At 53.4% G+C, this 24,298-nt stretch overlaps 1 protein-coding gene across 2 annotated transcripts in view; it reads right to left on the bottom strand.

The window, feature by feature from the left end:
• ADARB1 (adenosine deaminase RNA specific B1) overlaps positions 1–23,620 on the bottom strand; it is a 114,978-nt gene extending 91,358 nt beyond the window's left edge. Inside the window, exon 1 of one of the 2 annotated variants that reach the window (XM_043474588.1) lies at positions 23,414–23,620. The gene's annotated coding sequence lies outside the window, so the exon portion shown is untranslated. The remainder of the gene's footprint in view (positions 1–23,413) is intronic. The other variant, XM_043474589.1, reaches the window with a different exon arrangement.
• Positions 23,621–24,298: the final 678 nt, after the last annotated feature.

The raw sequence follows: 24,298 nt of genomic DNA, 5'->3' as shown, positions 1-24,298 counted from the left end.
CACATACCACGTGTCCAGTGTTCACTCTTTTTCTTACACAATTTTAAGTTGCTCTTTCACTCATTTAACAATCAGCAAAGACTCTGGTTAACTAACATGAATAGCAGTCAAAGTATTCAAATGCTTTTGCTGAATACAAAGTATTTAGAAACTTTCACAAAACGCTTTGCTTGAGAAGTTTTATAGCTGCAAAGATGGTGGGGTTCACCATAACTCCCCAAAGTGAAAGCATTCTTGATCTACTTGAGAAAAGTTACCCCTTAAACTCCAGGACGGGAAGTAAATGTTGTACATTAGCAAAAGAGAAGCATTAGCCAAAAAAATGTTTTATTTACATCACAGGTATACTTAAGAAAAAGTATAGTTTATAATTTCAAGGTTTTTAAAACCAAATCTCTGCGTGCATACTTTAGGAGGCAAGGTTTTCCGATGTCCCCTAAAATATCCGCACCTGGGGATCTGCAGAACCCAGCGGTGCTGGCGGCGGATGGAAGTGGGAGGGGGGAGATCCAGAGCAGGCGGCTCGCTAACCCCGGACCCAAGGCTGGGCGCGCGCACCACGGCTCCTGACAGTGCGAGGGCGCAGGCGCGTGGGCAGCCCAGGGCGGACCGTTAACAGTAGCGGACGCGAGTTCTCCCAGACATCGCCCGACAGGACCCCGAAAGGTCTCTGCGGAGCAGACTCAGCGGGCACTGACGCGTCCCGCTGGCCTGACTGGGAGGTGCCTGAGCGCACGGCCATGGCGACACCGCCCACGATGGTGCTGCTGCTGCTGTTGGCGCTGCTTTTGCCCATGCAGACGTGCATGGAGCCCACGAACAGCGCGCCCACCTCAACCCCGATCCTGACCCGGGAGGGCAACACCTCGGAGAGCCGGGCCTTGCCCGGCATCGAGCTCAGAGCCCGCGGCCCGAGCCCCCTGCCTGGCCCACTCGCCCTGCTGGCCCCACTTGCCCTGTGGCTGGTCCTCGGGTAGGGACGCTGCATCCAGGCCTGCCCAGCGTGGACACTGTGCACCAGCACCTCGCCAGCCTCCACGTCTAGACCTCACGGACAGAAACAGGTGCAGAAAGCAGAACCCAACACCACCGTGTGCGGTCAGTGATTGTCCCAGCGACTCCAGTGAACAGCCTGAAAGGAGATGCCACATCCCAGGGAACTGAAGACAGGGCTCAGGAAATCTGGGTACCAGGGAATCAGAAGATAGTTTATCTCTACTTTGGTTCATTAAATTATAAAATCATAAAATGGCTGGGTGGTGTGCAAAGCGTGTCTCTGAACTGTGGGCCATTGGCAGCAGCTGGGCCTCCCACCAGTGCAGCTTGTAAGCTTCTCTTAGGAGCTGGTGGCTGCATTTGACCTGGGGACAGTAAGTAACAGAGGCCTACACAGTGAATGGCGGATGGTCCCCAAATCCAGACCCAGTGAGTCACTTGTGCACCCTGCTTCCCCACACACCCTACACTGACCCAGAGAGCAGACGCACATAACCTCACTGAACTGTAGGTGCTGCTGCTTTATTTCTGTATGTTCAACGATTTTTACAATTTAAAGGTGAGGAGTTTTTTTTTTTTTAACATATTTAAAAATCTTGGACATAAGGTTTCCGTAAAAAGGTAAATTGAGCGTTTGGAAAGGGAAGATTGGAACTTGCCTAGGTTGAGTTCACACAAATTTCATGCTCTTTTTATAAGGTGTGTTTTCTCTTTACAAATCCACACCTGGACTGCTTGCTATCAGTGTTTTCAGACAGTATCTGGGGCAAAGCCTAAAATAGATTCCAGAGGTAACTCCAATACAGCCAGTGATGCACAGACACCCCCTCTAGAGTTGGTGGTTGATGGTTGCACGTGGACACTCCAGTACCCAGAGGCTACAGGCCTTCATAACCAAACACGTGCCAGCCTTAGAGGGCATTCCAGAAACACCGGGGCCAGAGATCTGGAGGACAAGGACAGCACGTGTGAACAAACACTGCATGTGTCCTGCATCACATGCTGTGTTTAGTGTATAATTATGCTTTGATTTACATAAAATGATAAAGTATTTTCACTGAACATAAGTGGTAGTTTTTTTAAGCTTATAGAGCAATTGAAAGAAAAAGATCCTAATTTAACAGCTAGGTTTTATTCCGCAGTAAAGAATGGTGACCAATAACAGCTTTATTTCACTTAAAATGATGAAAATGCTGCTCTCCCACAGGAAACTACATTTTCTTGGCCACCAATCCTACAAAACCCATTTCTTAAGGAGTGGTGCTGAATTAACACCCCTTACGAGAAGACATGGGAATTCCTTTCAATCTCCAGCATCTATTAGATTTCACCTCTGAAGCCTGGAGAAGCCCTTGCCAGCTCCACTCCTGCTGGTAGATGATCAGGTATCTATTTTGTTGGGGGAACTGTGTTCCTGTCCTGTGATCAGCCATGGCTGCTCTGCAGGGAACACATTCACTCTGGTCTACCAGGCTGAAATACTAAGAATAGCCTGGCCATGTGTCCAATCCCAAGGCAAGGCAGTAGGGCTCAAGGGTAAGGAGACCAGTTCCTGACTGCCTGAGCATCCACTCTCTGCGGGGCACTCTGCCAGGTGTCCCATCCAGTTCTTCCCAGTACCTGCTGTCCACACACACTGTCACAAATGCTTCACATGATCATATAATCCTCATCTTGCAGATGGGGAAACTGAGGCCCAGAAGGTTAAATGTCAAGGTCACACAGTAAGAGGCAAGGTCAGCATGACCCAAACCCTGTTTGGTTCCAGAGACCAGGCCCATGACCATGTCCCAAAGCCACCTCCCAACAGAACATCAGAAGACACCACCACAAACAGGTGACCCAGGACCATCTCAGTGGCAGTCACTTGATGGAGAAGAACAGCCCAGGAAAAGCCAGGAGGTGGGAACAAGTGAAGCACGTACAAGAGCTGGGAGGCTGGGGCGGACCAGGTAGACAGGGGGCAGGGTGGGGGCCAGTGGTCAGAAGGGGGAGGCTAGGGTGGATCAGGCACAAGGCTGGGGTGGATCTGGCACAAGGCTGGGTGGTTCAGAGGGAAGCCAGGGCCAGCCGGAGGCCAGGGAAAGCAGGGAGCTGGTAGCCAAGAATGAAGTCAGGGTTCTCTGTAGATGCAACGGCACGTCAGCAAAGACTGAAAGCGCAAGGTGAGACGGTCTGACCTCCGCTACCTCGCGGAGGGCGTGGAGAGCCGGAAGACTCAGGGCCCACTGGGACATGTCTGTCAAGGCCAGAGGAGACAGCAGTGGCCTGCAGGCTGCGGGGAGGGGGGGAGCAGGCGTCCAGGAGGAGATGAGTGTGGGGACAGCAGTGACAGAGTGTGAGAAGGACTGGAGGCAACAGCAGGGAAGGTCTAGGACAGGTGCCAGGCCTCCAGCAGAAAACCTGGGGGTGTTGTGACACTGGGGGGGAAAGGGTAGAAAATTTAGGAAAATAGAGCGACTGGTTCCAAATGTTCAGTTTGGGGCCTGTGACTCGTCAGCGTGGAGCGGGGGGTGCACTGTGCTCCTGGCAGGCCCTGGCCCAGAGCTCCGCGGCAGCTGGAGACGGAAAAGCAAACCTCCTTCACGTCCAAGTGTGTGCAGGCAGAACAGACCTGCTGCTCCAGGCCTCCCATCACTACAGCTGCCTCCCAGCAAGCTCTGTTCAGGCAAAGGCACCCCTGCACCCCACACGCAGCCCCAACACGCCTGAGCGCTCCACCTGCCCTAATTCTGACAGTAGACACAACCGCCTGCCGCCCACAGACCCTCCACCAGCCTCCTCTCCTGCAACCCAGGCTTCTAGCAAAGCTCTGTTCCATCCCCATCAACTAACAAAGAGAAGGTTCAGGGCCTACGTGGTGGTGAGTGACTCTCCCTGAAGAACTGAAGCGGCCTTCCACCTGCTCTTGCCACCCCTCTCTGGGGACTGCAGAGGAAACCCAGCCCCTTCCCTGCAGGAAACAAGGTGGCGGGGGTCGGAGGGAATGCCGGGGGAACACCTGTACCAAATCCCAGAAGGGTGTCCCCAGAGGTGCCCCTTGGCCCCCAGGACTATGAAATCAACCCCGGGGGGGCTTTCTCCTCAGAAGCCACAAAGAGGCAGCAAGAAGGGGGCAAGGGTCAGCAGGGCCCCCCGGGAGGGGGTCACAGAGGTATGAGGGGGGCGCATCAGGGGCTGTGTGAGGACAGGGCCACCATCCCTGAGGCCGCCCCATGTCAGGCTTCCCCCCACTGGAGATGGCCAAGCCCACGGCGGATGAGGAGGCCTCCTTCCTGCTCCTGTTGCCCTGAGGGGAGAAGCCAGCTCATCCTCAAGAAGGGAGGAGGCAGCAACGATGGTCTGGGGGAGGGTGGCCCACCCCCGAAACCAGTTCCTCAAGTCACTGTGCAGGAGGGGCTCGTCCCCGTTGAGGTCACCTGCCCCGCCATGCTCACTACCAGAGGGGTCGGTCTGACTAATCTGAAATGAAAGAGGAGCAGCCTGTACGCTAATGATGATGTCGTCCCACAAGCCTGGGCTTCCTCTCTTCTCCACGAGCCCGTCCACGGGGTGTGGGGCCCTCCCCATGGAGGAACTTGAGCCAAGAAGAGTGGGTGCAGGTGACAGGAGGCCACACCCTAGAGCCCTGCCAGGCCTCCCCCGACCATCTCCTTGCTCCTTGCAGAGGCTGACTCTGGACACCCTCCCGGCCAGCGGGGTGGCAGCAGGGCTCCTGAAAAAGACCCATCCCCTGCTTGCCCTCAGAACAGCCACCCCGAGCAAGACCAAGGAGCCAGCGGAATGGTGGCACAATAGAGAGGAGAGACGGAGGGTCCCAGCCCCTGACAGGAGCCGGTGGTCTGCTACTTGCTGCCAAACCACCCCGAGCCAAACGCAGGCCCGGGAGAAAGCCCCCAGCAACCCAGGACCGCCTCTGGTTTCCAAAAGCTTACATGCCAGGGCAGGGGACAGACAGCACACGTGCCTACAAGCAAATAGGGCACCTTGAGTGCTCACAATAGGGGGTGGGAAGGCCAGGGGGCCAGCTCGCGGAGGGCTGAACAGGGAGCCGCAACAGCCCCATGAACACCAGGAGACAGCCATCGCGCACGGGAGGAAGAGCAGACACTGCGGCCCTGGGGGGGGGGTGGGGCAGGGAGGGCGCAGAGCAGCACACAGGGCGATGGAGGGAAGACTGTGAACTCCTGCCGAGGGAGTGCCCTCCTGGTGTGACGGGAAGTTCACCAGAAGGGTTCCCGGACAGGATGTGCCCCCAGAAAGATGCCTGCAGGGGCCAGATGAACGGTGGGCTTCTCGAGAGCAAGTCCAGACCCAGGAAGCCGAGGAGGAGTGCCCACGGCTTGGAGTGAGGCTCAAGCAGGAGACAGGAACTGGGAGGTGAGGATGACAACCAGGCTGAGACACAGCGAAGCTGAGAGGGGGACTGAGCACATGGCCAGTCAGTGGAGAGCAGGGGTGGGCAGGAGAGGCCCTGACCCCAGAGCAGGAGGGAGGGTGGTCTCAGGCTGAGGGTGGACAGGAAGATAATCTGGCATGGGCCACTCAACAAAGAAGGTCCCCAGGGGCTGGAAGAGCCACGTGGAGGGGTGGCGAGGCGACCTGACCACAACAGCCCAGGAGATGCTGACAGCGGGGCCAGGAGGCGGGAGGCGCCTGTGCAGACAGCCCCCAGGCTGGCACTTGAGGGAGGTGAATTCACCTGGGCTGGGGTCGGGGGGACAGGGCTCACTGAAGCAGACACTCTGGGGCTGCTTCTCCGGGCAGAGGGGTGTCCCGACCAGTGACCACACCAGCCCAGACAGCAGTGAGGGCACTTGGCGGCAGTGGCGGCAAAGCATCCGAAGCAGATTATCCTCCCAACCCACGATTCAAAAGCACCCCAGGGAACGAAGCCAAAGCTTTCCAAACTCTACTTAAAGATTCCCCACCCTAAAGGTGACTTCAGACAACAAACCAGCATTGGGTCCAAAGTAGGCTACAGCCCTTGGGGAGAACCCACCCTCAATAAAGACAAGCAAGCGGCCCTGCACTGGCTGCTTTTCTGGGCCTTTAACGAGACACATTGAAGACTGTGTTTAAATCCAGCTGCTCTCGGAGTTGTGAAACCTACTTCTGGACATTTCTGAACAAATCATTTGATTTATTCTTCGGAAAGGAGCCTCATTTTTTATGTACAAAATCACCAGAAACCCATCTTAACAAAAAAGACATTATGTACTAAAAACAAGACACCACCTCTAAGAATGCTTTGAATAAAAACGTTGCAATCACATAGAGCAATACAAATACTCAGATGAGTCACAAGTTGAGAAGGCAACTAAAAAGACTGTCCTATGAAATGCCGGAAGGCAAGTTATTTCATCAGATTTTATCAAACCTCTTCTGGGCACCGTGTACAGCAGGGACATGAAGCCCAGCCCTAAGGTGCCCAGCAGGAAAGACATGGAGGAAGGAAGTTCCAGACTGTGACTGAGAAATCCAGGAGGCCTGCCTGTACCCTGCACCCCCAGACTAGGCCTCTACCTCCTCCCAGGAGCGGCTGTGCCCTCGCATTGAGACCGTAGTCCTGAGCTTGCCCACCGAGCCTCCCCGTGGAGGGCAAGGCTGGTCCCAGGGCCGCAAAGTCAGAGGACCGCAGAATGGGGACTCCGAAGGTGGCACCATGAGAGGTCCCGCTTCTCTTTCTTCCAATTGATAGCCATGAAATTGATAGCCAGCGGGTCTGGAAAGTAGCCAGCAGGAGAGGAGCCGCCCTGGGACAGCAGTGCCCAGGGTGTAAGAGGGCCCTGCAGCCTGGGTCCAGCTCCAGAGCCGCGCAGGAAGTGAGAAGGAGGCCATCCTCCAGCAGCTGCCCCCAACTCAGTGCCCAGCGCCCAGCAGCCAGGGTCCTGAGGTCCCTCTTGGCCAGAGTCACGTGCAGGTGGGTGTGACTCCACAGGGTGTCGGGAGCCAAGCTTCCTTCCTCCCAGAGACCTTACTTATCTCAGAGCCTCGGTTTCCTGGTTTTCATTGTGACTATTGTGTAAACACAGGGGTGGGGGCAATCTGAGACTCCCCAGAAGGGTGTCAGAGGCCTGTAACAGACTACCTCTTCGGCTCTAGAAAGCAGGACACAGATTTCCTCAGCTTTAGGAAGCTCAAGGTGACAGTGGTTTCGACATCTATAGGACCCAGGATCCCCCTTCAAGAAAAAGAACCAAGAATACAAATGTATGGTGACAAATGACTGCTACTTCACAGTACTAAGAGGCTCTACTCACTAAATCACTTTAAAGAAGGACACAAGAGTTAGGTTTGAGCCATTATAGCTTCATCGACCTCCCCCACCTCATCTGCTGTGTCTGGTACAATCTCTAACTCATCCATTCTTCCGGTATCTATAGAAGGATGTTTTGTTTTCATATTCTGTGATACTATTAGTATCTGACTTATACATTTAAGTACAGATTAATAAGATGTATCCATTTTAAAATCCAATAGGACCACAACAATGGAAAATTACTTCTGACAAGGGTTCTTGAATTTTAAGATTTAAAGGTAGTCTGTGAGGATTCAACCTTCAGATTAAGCCCTCACCCCCAGAATTGTTACTTTCAAAGACTGAATTCCAAGGTGTAGCTTATACCCCCACCAAAAGATATCTAATCCCATGAAAAACGCTTTCCATTACATCCATTTTTATAATAAATCCTCCTCATAAGCCAGTTGCAATACAGTCAGAAGAGAAAGGAGCGCCAGCTCACAGAGCATTTACTAATGGTCACAAGTCACCCATGGCAGAAGGCTCTCAGAGGTTATGTCTGTCCTAGACACTGAGGGCCAGACCACACCTCTGGACCAACAGCTAGCAGCAGTGACCCGTCCTTCCCTGGAAGGTTCTTCTGTGCAGATGGACACTCGGGGGCCGGGAGCCAAGGCCTACCCATGCTGTACTTTCACACATCTGACTTCCTCATATCCTCCCGGAGGGGCAGCAAAGTTGATCTCTGAGGTCTTTTAAGATCCTGAATAAATAAACTACAACTGATTTTTCCTATTAAAATGAAATACTGACTTTTAAATTAAAGACAAACTAATTGTGCAAAGGATTGAAAAGCAGAAATCCCAATCAGCTTAGCAAAGATGGGAAGAAAACTTGCAAGGCCCGCCGGCTTGCACCCTAATTTTCCAGCTGCCCCCATGCCGGCTACCCCAGATCAAGGTCCTTTTGCTCCTCCTCCCCACAGAAGCCTCCTCTCTCCTGGCCTGTAGCCCATGGCCTGTAGCCCTGGCCCCCACCTCCTCCACCTCTCCTGGTTCCAGAGCTCCCAGTGAACGTCTAACAAGGATCGGTGACTGGTATCCCACCCTCAGAGCAGCCGAGCTGCCAGGGCACAGCCCCATACACCCTGATGCCGTCCAGAGCGAGATGAGACCACGGTGGTGGGGAGCAGCCCATGGACACCTGCCTCCCCAACCAGAACTGTAGCGGAAGACCGCCAGCTCATCCCCAGCTCCTCCTCAGACAGCAAGCCACACACCATAAACAGCGTCACTTCACTAAACTTCTTCAATTAGTCTACTGATCAAACCCTTTAAAAACACTGAACTTTCCTAACGTAAAAGTCACCAGATGCAATTCTTTAACTTTTCCTGGTGAGATTTTGGTAAAAGTAGAAATTGCTGCATAAGTAGTTAAGGTAATGTCAACTAGCATCGAAGCAGGGAATTTCAAAACTGGAGCAGTGGAAGAAATTGGATTAATTTAGGGTTGATTTAAGATAACACTAGCGGCAAAGACAAGTGGATGTCTAAGGAGAAAACTCACAAGGGTGATCAGAGCAGAAACACACACAACTTAAAGGTATATGAGCACTTGGGCTCTATGAAGGAAGAGTACGTGTGTGCTCAGTTGCTCAGTCATGTCCAACTCTGTGGCCCCACGGACCTTAGCCCGCCAGGCTCCTCTGTCCATGAGATTCTCCAGGCAAGAATACCAGAGTGGGTTGCCATGCCCTCCTCCAGGGGATCCTCCTGACCCAGGGATCAAACCCACATCTCCGTGGCTCCTGGAATGCAAGCAGATTCTTTACCAACTGTGCCACTGGTGAAGAAAGAGAAGAAAGAGACTGAGTCTTTTATTCACTGCTATAACTTTGGCCGGAGAAGGCAATGGCACCCCACTCCAGTACTCTTGCCTGGAAAATCCCATGGATGGAGGAGCCTGGTAGGCTGCAGTCCATGGGGTCGCTAAGAGTTGGGCACGACTGAGCGACTTCACTTTCACTTTTCACTTTCATGCATTGGAGAAGGAAATGGCAACCCACTCCAGTATTCTTGCCTGGAGAATCCCAGGGACAGAGGAGCCTGGTGGGCTGCCGTCTATGGGGTTGCACAGAGTCAGACATGACTAAAGTGACTTAGCAGCAGCAGCAGCAGCATACCTTTGGCACCCAAATGCCTGACACTGATGGATGCTCATAAAATGCCCACTGAAGGACTGAACAAATAAATGAAGGGAAAAGACCCTAACTAATACTAAGGAAGATGAAAAGCTACATGATTATAACATGCTAGCAACCCCTCAGATTTAAAGAAAGTTACTATCAGAGAACCCTCACTGTTTTCTAGTAAAATTAGTGCCACAATAGTAATCATGAGTCCAATGTTCAATTCTTCATCAGAGCTCACTGTGACCCAATGTCTTACCCTCTCTACACGAGGTGGCTGTGGGGAGAGAGGAGCTGTGAACACAGGAAATAATGCCAGGGCTTCAGACGGGGCAAGGACCCGGGGTGACTAAGGTTAGACCCAGGGCATGGGTGCCAGTGTGGACGGCCAGGAAGCACAGAGGACGTCTGAGATGGTCCCGTGAGCCACACGGGCGTGGCCATCAGTCAGCAGGCTGCCCACCAAACTTGGCAGCTGGGCTAGCTTCTACCAGCTCGAGAGAACTGTTATATCTCAGGACCACCAGCCAATAGCTTGTCAGTATCCTGAAATAGGTGATGGTGAGAAGATTTACGCCATGGAAATTGGCAAATGCTACAAATCAGGGCTTTTTACACCAGCACCAGCACCAAAAAAGCCATCTGTTAAACATCGATCAGCACAGCCCTGCACACCATGTCTCAAAAGCACACAGGACAAGGGGGAGAGAAGAGACACATTCTAAAAGAGAGAAAACATTAAAATAAATAGCAAGTTAAATAGCAAATTAAATAAATTTAGTCAGGATACAATGGCATTTCTGAACCCTGGGCAAAGGGCAGAGCAAGCAACAACTGAGGCAGCTGCCTAGCCAAGCAGGAAAAAATACTAGATCCTGGCCTCAAACTGTACAGAAGCAGATTTCACGTGGATTAATAGGCTGTGTGGAAAACAACAGAAGACGGTTGGAAGAAGAACGACTCCTGAAACAGTAAAGTGTTCTCACGCAGATTCAAAACCAAGTCATAAAGCAAAAGACTTGACAAATCTGAACATTTAAAAATTTTAAATTTCTCTTAGGAAAAAATGGGCTTCCCTTGTGGCTCAGCTGGTAAAGAATCCGCCTGCAACGCAGGAGACCTGGGTTCGATCCCTGGGTTGAAAAGATCTCCTGGGGAAGGGAAAGGCTACCCACTCCAGCATTCCAACCTAGAGAATCCCATGGACTGTATAGTAGCAAAGAGTGGGAGATGACTGAGAGACTTTCACTTCACTTTGGAAAAAATAATAAAATCAAAAGATCAAGAACAACCCAGGACAACCCTCCTGCTGCTGAGATGCCCCTACCTGTGCCTCTGGAGGTCACTGCCTCTGGGTCACAGGGTCTCTGCCCACTGCGTCCAGGCCACCCAGATGCTCTCACCTTGGGAAGAGCCATGCCCCTCTGCCGAGGGTGCAGGTCACATGTCTCCAGAATGCTCCATGCCCGGTCCAGGTGGCCAGAACTTCCGGTAAGAAGGCATCAGAGTTTCTCGTTGGGACGACACTGACCCTCCCCTGGGACAGAGTTAGGAGCCATATACACATCTCGCTGCCCTGCCTCCTTAGGCCCCTCCAGGCCAAGACCGCCTCAATTGCCCAGTCTCTCGGGATGTGGACATGTGAAGGGCCTGGCCTGGTGTCTTGGGGACGTCCTCTGTGGGGCAGGCCTGCACTGTGCCGGTACCCAAGCAGGAGGGAGGGCACGAGGGTGACCTGTCTTATCACGGGTGACACTGCCCAGATCATCGGGTGGGGTGTTGTCTTGCTGGCTCTCTCCACTCTAAAGTTACTGCTTTTCCCTTTTCAATAAATAAGTAACTTGGGGAACAGATACTTTGAGACGAGACAAATATCCTGTTTCTCCTCAAACTCTCACTAATTTAGCACCAGTCCTGAGCCCTGCCTAAAGTAATTATTACCCTGGTGTCTGCCTCTCGGTGATCCTGTGTCTTCACTCCTTCCCCGTGGCTTAGCTGGAACTCTTTGGTTCCCCTCTCCTTGGTTACTGACTGCTGCTTATGCGCACCAGCATGGAGTGATGGGCTTTACTTTATTCTAGGGATTATGAGCCACGCCATCGCCACGGAGGTCCTCACTCAGACCCACCAGCTCTGCCCCACCCCCTCCATGTGGGCCGGTCCCTGCCGGGCTCCTCCTTGCTTCCTGCACCTAGGGCTTCCAGTCGCATCTTCCTCTCCCTGCTTCTCTGCTCGGGAGAGCCCCTGACTCTCCCTGGGGGACTGGCTGAGGAGCTGAGTGGCCTGGGCTCTGACATTGATTCTCTCTGCCCATCTGTGCACACGGACACCTGCTTCCGGCCCAGTGCCCAGGCTCCTCTGCCCCCTCCCCTTGTCCGTACCCTGCTCCCAGACCCTGCCCCTACCACACACCCGCTCTCCCACCTGTGTGGACACTGCACCGCTAACCTGGCCCTGGGAGAGAGAGAGAGGGACAGAGGGTGTGCAGCCCTTCTTGTCTGTGGCCTTACAGAACCCAGAGAAGTTTGTTTTCCAAAACCCAGCTGATCCCTCCCCACCCCCACTGTAGCTCCGTGACTGTTTGTCCTACACGGAGCTTTGGTTCTCTGTTGCATTCTGGGTCCTGCACATCCTGGCTGACGCTCTTTTGTTTTGTCTTGGCGTCTGTGGTTCCCAGAGTTGGGCTATACTGACAGGGTCGCTCAGAGACACCCCTGCCAGCCCTTCACCCTCCTGCGTCCTCCCTGCTTTCCACCAGCCAGGGCCCCAGCCCTCTCGCCCTGGCTTTCCTTTTCGGTTTCCCTTCCGCACGAAGGCACAGATACACGTTTGCTCACTTCAAGGGCGCTCGCTGGCCACGCTCCAGTGCTTGGCCCAACTCCCTTCCTGTATGTTCTGGAAATCGCCTCAGATCAGAGACCGACACCTCCACATAGCTCATTACAGTGTGGTCACCCAGAGCCCATCTGCCTGCCCCTGACTGCACAGTTGGGTCACTGCCGTCTGTATTGCCATCTTATTAGTGGTGAGTCCTCGGGCTGAATTGCTGGAAGAGGACTGCAGGGTCAAAGCATGAAGCCCGTGGCATCTGCAGGCCGGGTGTGGATTTTAACAAACCCTGGAGTTCCTCCTTGACGGCTTCTGATGAGTGAAAGGAAAAGCCGGACGCTGGGGAAGGGTTCCTCAGCCCCACACTCGATCCCGAGGGTGCCATCGCGTCATGGTACTTCATCCCAGAAGTAACGGGTCCACACTGCTCCGGACGCACAGTGCCCCTCGCAGGGACAGGCCTGAGTGTGCCTGGGGTCCTGAGAGAGGCTGTGCCATCATCCTAAGCCCACCTGAGCGCTGGTTCCCACAGAGACGCGCCCGCTAACACTCAGACCACACTGTTCACAGAGGCAAAAGGCAGAAACTATCTAAATGCCCGTCCCTAGTGGAGGGTAATACAGGTGTGTGACCCTCATGCAGCAGAGTCCTAGTTGACAACCAAAAGGAACAAACCACTGATCCACTTACACCACAGGCGAACCCAAAAAAAGTCACGTGAGGCGAAAGAAGTCTGATTCAAAAGACTCCATGCTGCACGATTCTATTTACATGAAATGCCCAGAAAAGGCACCTTTAGAGAAAGAGAAAGCAAATCAGTGGTTGCTCACAGCTGGAGGTAGGAATAGGAATTAACCACAGACACAAGGGGCACTCTGGGGTCATGGCAATGTTTTAAAACTGGGCTGTGGTCCTAGGTGCACAACTCAGAAATTCATGAAAAGCGCTGACTTGTCCACTTACCGAGGGTGAAGCTCACGCTAGCTTTTAAAGCAAGAAAGCAAAACTTCCCCAGGGCCTGCCGGTCCCTGTACTTCCTGCCCACGACCTCCAAGCACTTGAAGATGGACATGCAGGCCACAGGCTGACTGTGCACACCATCTATCCAACTGCATGGCTTCTCTCTCCCCCACCAGTGAGGCTGGGCAGGCTCCTGGGGTTTGTGCCCGTGAATAGCACACACCGGCCGTGCAGCACTTCCCCCCTCCGCCCAGCTGCTCCCCGCAGAGCTCTGGCCCCACAAGTCCTGAGCACCTTACCCAGCTACACGGCTAGTGCGTGGCTCAAAGCCCTGATAAACTGTAGGGAAAGCCCCGCTTTTCCTACAGCAAGGCTTTCGGAGAGAAATGTTGAAAGCCATCAAGCGCCTCCTTCCCAGCTGTGCTGCCCACGCTCAGGGCTAACAGCTCAGGGTGAACTTGAGGGGCGCTGGCCAGGTCACACAGCACCTGCTTTTCCTGTGGGAGTATCATCAGTACCCTTGGTTTCACTGGAGGGTAAAATTAAAGAGTAGAAAGCATCACCGTGAAAACCTGAAAACCCAATCCTCACCCAATTTAATTCAACAACTAATACAGTCTTGTCCCCAGAGACTGAGAAGATAGAGACAGGGCTCATCTGGACTCCCCAGCACTCCAGTATCCTTGCCTGGAGAATCCCATGGACAGAGGAGCCTGGAGGACTATGGCCCATGGTATCGCACAGAGTCAGACGTGACGGAGTACAAGCTAGTCTCGTCCCCAGAGACCGAAAAAACAAGAGACAGGGGTCATCTGGACGTCCCAGAGACCAGTGTTTCCTCAGCGAGTCAGACCCAGGACTCCGCCCCGGTCCTGTGTCCTGAACCCCTCCTGGCCCTCCTTCAGGAAAGCTGCGGGTCCGGGAGGTGACAGGACGCCTCGTGCCGAGCCCAGGCGCGTGTGCAGCCACAGCCGCCGGGTGACTGGCGCCCCGTGCTGGCCTCGCAGCGCTGTTCTCGACCTACACTTGGTGACAGCTGGCTGAGGACCCTCAGAGCACCCAGAGTTTGTCATCTGACTCCCAGGTACAACAGCTTTCTAGGAACAGTGTGACCTTGGACAGCGCCAGCTCGACCACCCCTTTACACTCAAGGACCTGCGGGAGGGATGCGGGAGAGCCCACCGCGTGGGAGTGGGGCTGGACGGAGTGCCAGTGCCCCATTCCAGCGCACCCTACCTCGGGCCCCCTGCCAAACAGCTCTTCAACGACATTCCTTCCAGCCTTTAAACCCTCTGAGCCTCCACTGTGAATCTACTTTCATTTTATTTGGCTGCTTTTCTGATATCTCCCAGAATTATTCAAAGCTTCCTCACTTTCATCAAGATGTATCACTTGATACATTGTATCATTAGGAATATCACTTCTCTACAACGGATACTGTTAGTTCTTATGAGGATGCATTTCAACGTCACCTGAAAGGGGTTAGCAGAACACAGCTAATTTTTTTTTTTTTCAAGTTGAGAACTCCCTGTTTTCAACAGATTAACTGCTATATTGCACTTGATAGTTTCAGAACAAGTTCGAATGTTTTGTAAATGTTTCTGTTCTACAAAGAAAAGCACAGAAATCTGGAGATAACACAGACATATGGGCCGTAAATATATGACTGATTCACCAAGTACAATAATGGAAGCCATTGGGGGAGGGGGCAGCTGGGGGTGCAGTATGCTTGGGTGGAAAAAAACATATTTTCAGAGGCAGACAGCTTCCTTTCGGATTCTACTACCTACACTGCAAGTAAGAAAAACTTATTCATTCATTCAACAAACATTGGTAAGTGCCTCTATCTGCCAGGCACTGTTCTGGGCCCTTAGGATAAAGACAGAATTGAGATCCCTGCCTTCCTGAGGCCTCCACTCTGCCAGGCAGGCTGGTAAAAGGAGCGGGGGGCAGGGGGGCAGATGAACAGAACAGACTGAAGGGTCCACAGCAGAGGGGAGGGGGAGGGAAGGGCATGGAGGAGTGAAGCCATGGGACAGCTGGAGGGGTGGCCAGAGGGGAGGGCAGGATGGGGGCGGGTACAGGGCTCTAGTGCAGGCTTGAATCTGGCTGCTGGTCAAGAACGGACAGCGGGAGGGGAGGCGTGGGGAGGGCAGGGGGCAATGGAGGGGAGGCGTGGGGAGGGCAGGGGGCAATGGAGGGGAGGCTGTAAGGCAGCTACTGGGGTGAGCCAGATAAGAGGGGACAATCATGGTTCCACAGAACGGGAACCCTCTGAGATTACCATCAGGAGTAAACGAGATTAAACTGGTTCCATCACACCTGACACATAGCAGGGGCTTAATAAATGTCAGCTAAATGTTATTAAATTATTAATAATAATAATTTAATTTAATTATTCCGCTTTCCCAGGAAGTTACTGAGCCTCTTCTACCAGTTCCTGATTGGAAAAATAGGGGCAATGAAACATGTACTGTGAGGAATGGCTGACAGAAGCAAAGTCCTGCCCCACAGAAGTGTAAGCACACACGCGCCTGCCTTTTACAAACAATGCATGTTATGTCTACAGATCACACCTACGTATGTACAGATAAATACTCTGCACACCTCACAGCAGGGGGAAGTGATGTGCAGACTCAAACCGAACCCACCATAAGCTGACGCCCATGACTGAGATTCCCCACCTCGGACCCTCTGGCCTTAGCAGCATCGGATCCACAGCTCCAAGAACCCGTCTTAACCCTCCTGGCTGGTCCCCTGCCTCCCAGACCCCCTGCGTCACCAAACCCTGCTGACTCGGCGGACACCGCTGTCCCTAGCGGCCCCACACAGCTCCAGCCAGGTCTCTGTCCTCCGCCACGGGCTCCTGTCTTGCTCCAGGGCCCCTTGCCCCTCTCTGCAGGCCCTCCCCAGGCCCAGGAGAGCCCCCACGGCTGGCACACCCCGAAGAAGGCTGCCAGCCTCCCTCAGTCACTCTGATAAGTGGCCTCCACCTTGGGGCGGGATGTCTGCCCCCCACCTCCACCTGGCTGGATCATCCCACAGGAAGGCTGGCTCCCAGAGGCAGAGTGTCCCCTTCCACAAGTCTGGCCGGAGAAGGTCCCCAGCCAAAGCTCCACATCCACAGAGGGCAGGGGGACATGACCAGCTCCCCCTCGGCTCCCCCATGGCCTGAGGACAAGGGGTCGGGGGGCCTTGTGTGTTTCATCCTATTGACTGAACCGCTGAGAAGGCTGACATTTCGCAACTCCAAACCTAAAAACCCCAAATAACCACACACAGTACAAATCAACACGCAGGGAAGATGTTCTACCATTTCACCAGGCAACTGGAAGTGAATGCTGCTGCCTGAGGAGAGCTTCAGCCCACAGGGCCCAAAGCAACAGTGCCCACCTCCAGGCGGTGGGGGCAGCTGGACGCACCTCCCTCTAGAGCTTTCAGACAAATAAAGGGCAAACCAGGAGCCAAGTCTGGTTAGTCCTCTGCGCAGGAATGGATTCGGTGAATAAAGGTGCCAACTTCTAGTTGAGTTAATGATACTTCTAAAGACAAGTGAATATTTTTAATAAAGAAAAATGCCATTTCCACATGTATCTTTCTGTAAGGATGCCCCAAGGTGTGTTTAGCACCACAAGCTAATAAGAAACTAGATCCTAAGTCCGACAGCACAGTTCCCAAGGTTCCTGGGCTAAGCACAAAATTATATTTTATTTTATGCCCTCCTTTCAAAGGGGCAGTGTGTCTCTTAGCAATATTCTCAGAGGCTCCCATGCACAGAAGTCCCGCCTCTCTCCGGGGGTTGGGGGGGAGTGGTGGTGTACCGCCCTGCTGCTCCACCCTGGCCGCTTCCCCTCTGCTAGAAACCTGTCCTATCAGCCCCAGGACACACAACAATCACTCTACCTGAAAATTAACAATAAAAGCTCCCTAGAGCCCACAACCCTCCGGTCAGTGTCCCGTTACTCTGTCCCCTCCTGGGGGTCCTCCACACCTGATGCTCTCCACCCACCACAGGCCACCTCCTCTTATCAAACCCCAGACCCTCCTCCTCTGTGGACCCCATGCCCAAAGCCCCCAGGCTCAGTCCTCACCCTTCTGTCTACACCCAGGGCCCAGCCTATAGTCTCAAACACCAGCAATATACAAATGACCCCCAGCCTCTCCTTGAACCCAACCCTGAATTTCTGCGCAGACCCACACACCTCTACTCAATGACTGATCACAGAGATAACAAGCAGAGTAAACCCTCCTAAGTACCGCCAGTGAACGACTGTTTCAGGCCCTTTACATCAGCTTGGCTATCGACCCATGGGCCATGGAGGACGAGGGTTGCCGCTCCTCCTACGGGAGAGAAAAACTGCAGCGCTGGACGGTGACACGGCCAGTGGGCCAGGGTCAGAGACCCGCGGGTGGGCCCTGCTCTGAGGACCCGACAGCTCCCCACCTCACAGCTCCGCTGGCTGGCTGCTCTGCCAGCCAACACCTGGGGGCGTTTCTGGGCTGTTCCATCTCAGAGTCTGCCAGCAATCCCCACAGGCCGCCAGCAAACACGCCAGGGCTCCTGGGCCCTAAGACCTGAGTTTTCCCACGTTGTCACGACATTGAGGTGGGGTGGGGGCTGAGCAGTCACTCAAGCCCAGCAGTTCCCCGAGGAGGCATGGCTGAAGGAGCTCCCTACCCCGTCAACGGGTCAGTCCACAAATCATTTAAGGACCGGAAACCTTTCCTTAACACCTGCCAGGAGGACAGAAAGCACCCAGACTCCGGGGATCAGATCGTGTGTCCGAAGCTTGGACGCGCCCCAGAGACAGCAGTGGTACAGTCGAGAGAAAGACGCCGTTTCAGCAACAGATGGTAACAGCACAGCATACCCAGCCGTGGCGCTGACCTGGAAGAACTAAATTCTAAAGGTGAAAAGCAGTTTTATAATTACTGAATTTCACTTTCATTTTCCTTCTACATCAAAGTGAGGCTGGCATGGTTTTAAGTCTATTCGTAAAGTCTGAAAGCTATTTCAATGGGTACAAGTGAGCACACGCACACAAGTGACAGGAAAGCACTGTGTCGCAGGCGAATGGGCAGCATTTTCCGGTTAACAGTACAAAATGACGCCAAAATCGGTGGCCTCCACACCTCTGCCCTGGTGCCAGGCCCCAGCAGGTCACTATGGCCCTGCTGCTCCCCTCTAGCCCTGGGCAGGGACGGGGGAGTCCACCCTTGGCCCGATCTGTGGTCTCCCTACACCGAGCTTTACGCACACGTAATGCGGGAGACTGAGAGCACTGCCTGCCTTACAGATGATCACAAGAATTTAATTAATATACGTGAAGCGCTTAAATGGCCTGGCACACCACAAGCTCCCAATAAACACTGCTGTGTAACGGCCAGAGCAATTCTTCTCAAAGAGAAAGCAGATCGTGTCATCTGTTGTCCAAGGCTGTGACGCCAACGAGGACGGCAAGCATGTAGGCCGGCAGCCCCAGTCAGGCTGAGGCTACCGTCTAAATTCCACACCCCAAGCCAGGCTCCGCAAGCCACAGCCAGCCGCCAGTCTCTGGGCTCACTTCCTGCCACCCTCCCTCCCTCCCTCCCTCCAGGCCACACTGGGCTCCTGGCTATTATCAGCAAGGGACAGGAAGCTGGGGATGGGGCCAACCTGTGAGTCCAGAATCCCCTTCACCAGCGCCCAGCCAGGCGGCACCCAGCTCCCTCCACCCTGAGCTCTCCCCACAGAACCTCCCAGCCTGCTGGTCCCATCCCCTTCCCAGCACAGCACTCAGGTCTTTGTAAATTTTAGATTGGAATATAGTTGATTTACAATGATATGTTAATATCAGATGTACAGCAAATGAGTCACTCATACATATACATACATCTATTCTTTTTCAGATTCTTTCCCCGCATAGGTGATTATAGAACATTGAGTAGAGTTCCCTGTCCCCTACAGTACGTAGGTCCTTGTTGGTTATCTATTTTATATACAGCAGTGTGTGTATGTTAACCCCAAACTGCTAATCTATCCCTCCCCCTACTTTTCCTTTAGTAACCAACCATAATTTTGTTTTCTATGTCTGTGCATCTATTTCTGTTTTGTAAATAAGTTCATTTGTATCTCTCTTTTTAACTACACATATAGTGATACCATATGATATTTGTTTTTCTCTGCCTGACAATTCACTTGATATGATAATCTCTAGGTCCATCCATGTTGCTGCAAATGACATTATTTCGTTCTTTTTGGTGGCTGAGTAACATTCCCTTGTATGCATGTACCACATCTTTCCACCCATTCCTCTGTCAATGGACACTTAGGCTGCTCCCGTGTCTTGGCTACTGTAAATTATGCTGCAGTGAACACTGGGGTGCACGTATCATTTTAATTATGGTTTTCTCTGGCCAGCACTTAGGACTGGAGCTGGGGTTTACGATCCTCATCTCCTCCAGAATGTGAACCCCTGAGGGCAGGAACTACCCTGCTGTGTTTACTCCCCTGTCTCCAGCACCTAGAACAGGACCTGACACATGGCAAATACTTGTGGGATGAGCATGGGAATGAAACGAAACTGCCCTCCATGCAACCAGGGAATCACTGCACTCTCCGCAAGAATACCAGGGCCCTCTCAGCTACTCCCCCCCACCCCCACCCCCGCCCTGCTCCCTGCATTTTAAATCCACCACAAAGATAAACTGAAAACCAAACTCGTTTTTTGGTACACTCCTAGAACACAACACACACATACAGGCCAGCAGCCAGCAGTCCTAATCAGACCACCAAGAATACAGCAAGGCCAGGTGAACACCTCTGTCCACACTCCAAACAAAATGTAACATTGGAAAGAAAAGTCACTCTCAGAACAAGAAAATCTTAATGACTTCAACTTACAATTTTTAAATGAAATTCTGTTTGTCTTTCCTGCCTCACATATTATGAACATACTTTTTAAAGGTTTTTTTCTCTTTTTTTTTTTTCAACAGCAGCATTACCAGGGGCACTAGTGGTAAAGAACTTGCCTGCCAATGCAGGAGACATAAGAGATGCAGGTTCCATCCCTGGGTTGGAAAGATCCCCTGGAGGAGGGCATGGTAACCCACTCCGGTATCCTTGCCTGGAGAATCCCATGGACGTGGAAGACTGGTGGGCTACAGTACATGGCGTTACAAAGAGTCAAACATTACTGAAGTGACTTAGCACACACACAGGCATTTCTATCACACCAAATTTCAGATTTGGAAATTTGCGTTTAGAAAATTGACACAAAAAACCATCAAGTTTTCCAACAAAATCTGACCTCTCTAAGCTCTTATTTCATACTAAGATTGACTTTTTTTTTTTGCTTGTATAACGGGATCTTAGTTCCCTGACCAGGGATCAAACTCTGGGACTCAGCAGTGGGAGCGCCGAGTCCTAACCACTGACACCTCCAGGGAATTCCTCCAACAACTTTTCTTAAACAAGTTTTTTATAGGCTGGATAGCTTCACCTATTAATCTCTAAAATGTACTTTCTAACTATCTCCAACCTAAATATTTAAATAAATTCCTTGGTGCTAAGTACTTACATAGCTCATCACAGCATTCAAGGGAATACAAACCAGCTCTTAAATAAACCTTACAGCTAAGGAATTTTGACAATTAATAAAAAATGATTAGTGGATTTTGTTTGCACACTAATATATAAAAAAAAATTCACTGCAGTACTTTTAGCAGATGTTAAAAATTATATTAAAGCACACACATAATCATGTATATTTTGACTACTGCTGGGACAATCCACAGTCAAATGACCACAGCAGTGGCAGGGACCCGAGTGGCTGGGGGTGGAGTGGAATGGGGTTTTCTTATGTGTTTATACCTTTGTGCAGTACGCATGCTCATACTTTCACATCTATAAATACAAATTTCAATGGTATACATTTTAAAATTTTATAACTAAAAGTATAGATTTAACTTTTAAAATGTAATACTATAACACTGTTTAGTAAAACAAACTGCCAGCTTTCAAGCTTTTTTGAACTCTGCCTAATTTGTTCAGCACTGCATCAAAGGAGCCTAAAACAGTGAGCAGCACGACACAGGTAAGTACCTGTCAAGTGAATTAGTCTGCTTCATTCGTCCACCAGATAAATATAAATTTAAAGAATGTTCCTACTCCAATCTAAAAGCGGTTGAGATGCTTTCACAACCTGTAAATTTACGGAGGACTGGATTCACCCATAAGCTGAGAAGTTTCTTGAGGAAGCTGTTACTAGCTAACTGTCTGTCCTTCACCTCCCAGGTCAGAACTGACCTCATGAGCACGCTGCATCTCCAGAGCCATGTGTCATCACTTTCTCAGAGCTGGACCAATTTTCTTTTCACCACTGCCCCCTGCGGAAAGGCCTCTTTTTTTTTTTTTTTTTTTCTCCCTTCCACTTACAGCTTCAATTTTTGTTGAAGATGTCCCTGAATACATTGAGTCTCAGGAACATTCAGACATCAAACAGGACACCACTCAGAGGCAAGGCTCTCCCTGCAAAGCAGGGGTCAGTCCCTGCCTCCACCCCAGCAGAGCGGGCTCACCACCCAGCTCAGCCACTCTCAGCCAATACTTTACGGGCTCTGCTGTGGGTGGCCTGGGAAGGGGACCCTGTCCCTGGAGGGACCCTGCAGGGAGGGCAGCGACTTCTCACACCCAGAAGGAAGGGTACCAGCCAACCTTTGCATTTTCCTTCTCCCTTTCCCCTCAGGGAAACCCTCTGCAAGCAGGTAAAGGAATCTCAGCCTCGGAGAAACCATGGTATCAAAAGACACTGCCCAGACTGCTCCTAACACAACCCAGGTTTTGAAAAATGTAACTCTAGGTGGCACCTTTTGAAGGAATAAAACACACTGGAAATTTAGGAGATATCAAAGAGAGCTAAAACTTGCGACCCCAAGGACTGTAGCCTACCAGGCTCCTCTGTCCATGGGATTTTCCAGGCAAGAGTACTGGAGTGGGTTGCCATTCCCTTCTCCAGAGCACCTTCCCGACTCAGGGATCGAACCGGGGTCTCCACATTGTAGGCAGACGCTTTACCGTCTGAGCCACCACGGAAGTCTCAAAACTTAACTGATCATCATTTCAATTAGGGCACTAAGAGTAGAAAAGTCAGACACCAAGCCAGTTTTCCTTATACTTAGAGGACTGAATGCTAACCACTATTGCTTGTGTAGGGGGGAAAAATAAATAAATAAACGCCCTTATCATTAGTAACAACCCAAACCTGCTGGCTAAAAATATGAACTGCGAACCAAACACGGCGCTGTGGGTCTCGCATATATAAATCGGTATTAGAACACATTTCAGGTTCTCCAGTTTGAACACTGGGACTCCCACCCGTTGTAGCGTCCACAGCCCATATTGACACCTTCCCCCAGACCTGTTCACAGCTCGGTGATTTTCCTACTGCAGATCTGACCACGACAGAATTCACCTCGAGCCCCCAGTCGCCTCAGACTCCCGGCACCCGCGGGAACTTCCCCGCCCCGCGACGCCCGCGGCGAAAAGCATCCCACGCGGACACTGCGCCCTAGAGAGGGGACGCGGGCCGCCCTGGCGCAGCCTCCCCTCCCCGGGGGCGCAGCCTCCCCCTGGGGGTGCCTCTCCCCTCTGCGCAGCGCAGGGCACCCCGCGCGGACACGGCGCTCTCCCGAAGGGGACCCAGGGGCCGTCCCGGGCGCAGCCTGGTCCCAGGAGCAGCCTTCCCTCCCTAGGGCGCAGCGCATCCGGAGCAGAAACGGCACCCCCGGGGAGGAGACAGGGTTGTCCCCGGGGGCGCAGGCTTCCCTCCATCCCGGGTTCGGTGTACACGCGCCGGGGCGCAGCTTCACTCTGGGAACGCAGCCTCCCTCCATCCCGCGGCGCGGCGCGGCGCAGCGCAGCGCATCCCGCGCTTATGCGGCGCCCGGGGAGGAGACGCGGGGCCGTCCTGGGCGAAGCCTACCCTCGCGGGCGGCCGCGGCCCCTCCGGACAGGGCTCGGGGCAGCACGGGTCCCGCTCGAGCCGCATGCCCGGCGCGGCCTCACCACCTGCCCGGCGGCGCTTACATAAACGCGGTCGCGGCGCTGCCCAGCGCTGCCCGGCAGCGTGGTCGGGCCGTGGTGTCCGCCCGCGGTGTCCGAGCCCCGCCGTCCCCCCAGACCCCGCCGCCCTGCCGCCCCCGCCAGCGCGCCTCACCTCAGCCGCGGGCCGCTCAGCTCCGCGCAGCTCAACGCCGGGGCTCGGACAGCGAGTCCGTGGGACTCCGCTCGGGCGCCGGGGGCTGCGGCGCGCTGGCCGTGGCCTGGCGCGGCCCCGAGCGCGCCCCCGAGCGCGCCCCCGAGCGCGGCCAGACAGGCCGCCGCCTCAGCAGTCGCCTCAGCCTCCGCCCTCCGCCCCCAGCACCGGCTCCGCCCTCCCACCGCCCCCGAAGCCGGCCGCGCGCACGCCGGGGAGCGACGCCACGACGCAGGAGGGCGCGCGCACGTATGCCGCGGCGAACCCCGCCGGTGGTACGCGGAGGACCGAGGGGACGCGGTGCTAGGGTGGGGGTGGGCTCCAGGGACCCGGGTGGGGCGGGAGAAGCGGGAAACCCGGTGGGGCCCGCACCTCGAGACCCCCGCCCTGAAGCACGAAGCCCTTGATGAGGAGAGCGGGTCCACACAGTCCCTGCGCTGGAGGGCGCGCCGGCAGCGGGACGTGAAGGTGCATCCGGCCTGTGCGGGGTCAGGTCGGGACTAGTTGGGAGGAGGAGGAGGTGGGGTCAAGGCCCCAGGGGCGCCCTGGGTGCGAGCAGAAGCTAGTCCAGGTGAGCGGTTGGGGCTGGTGGTCGGTGGGTTTACTGTGAGGCAGTGAAAGCTTCTTGCAGCCGGGCAGTACGCGGACTCTTGTCTGTATCTACCAAGAACGTTTGCACACCGGACGGCAAGCATTTGAAGAAGTGCCACGTCCCAGAGCGGAATAAGCAACTCGAGGCCGCAGGTCTACTCAACATAAAATAGTTGGGTAGGGAAAACTAGTTCTTGAATGCACGTGGGCCACTGGTGGTCCGCCAGGGCAGCCGGGCAAGCCTGGGGTCTCCAT

The sequence above is a fragment of the Cervus canadensis genome, chromosome 7, assembly GCF_019320065.1.
Source record: "Cervus canadensis isolate Bull #8, Minnesota chromosome 7, ASM1932006v1, whole genome shotgun sequence".
Lineage (NCBI taxonomy): Eukaryota > Metazoa > Chordata > Mammalia > Artiodactyla > Cervidae > Cervus > Cervus canadensis.
Note: the sequence above shows the minus strand (reverse complement) of the source record. Positions and strands in the feature narration are given on the sequence as shown.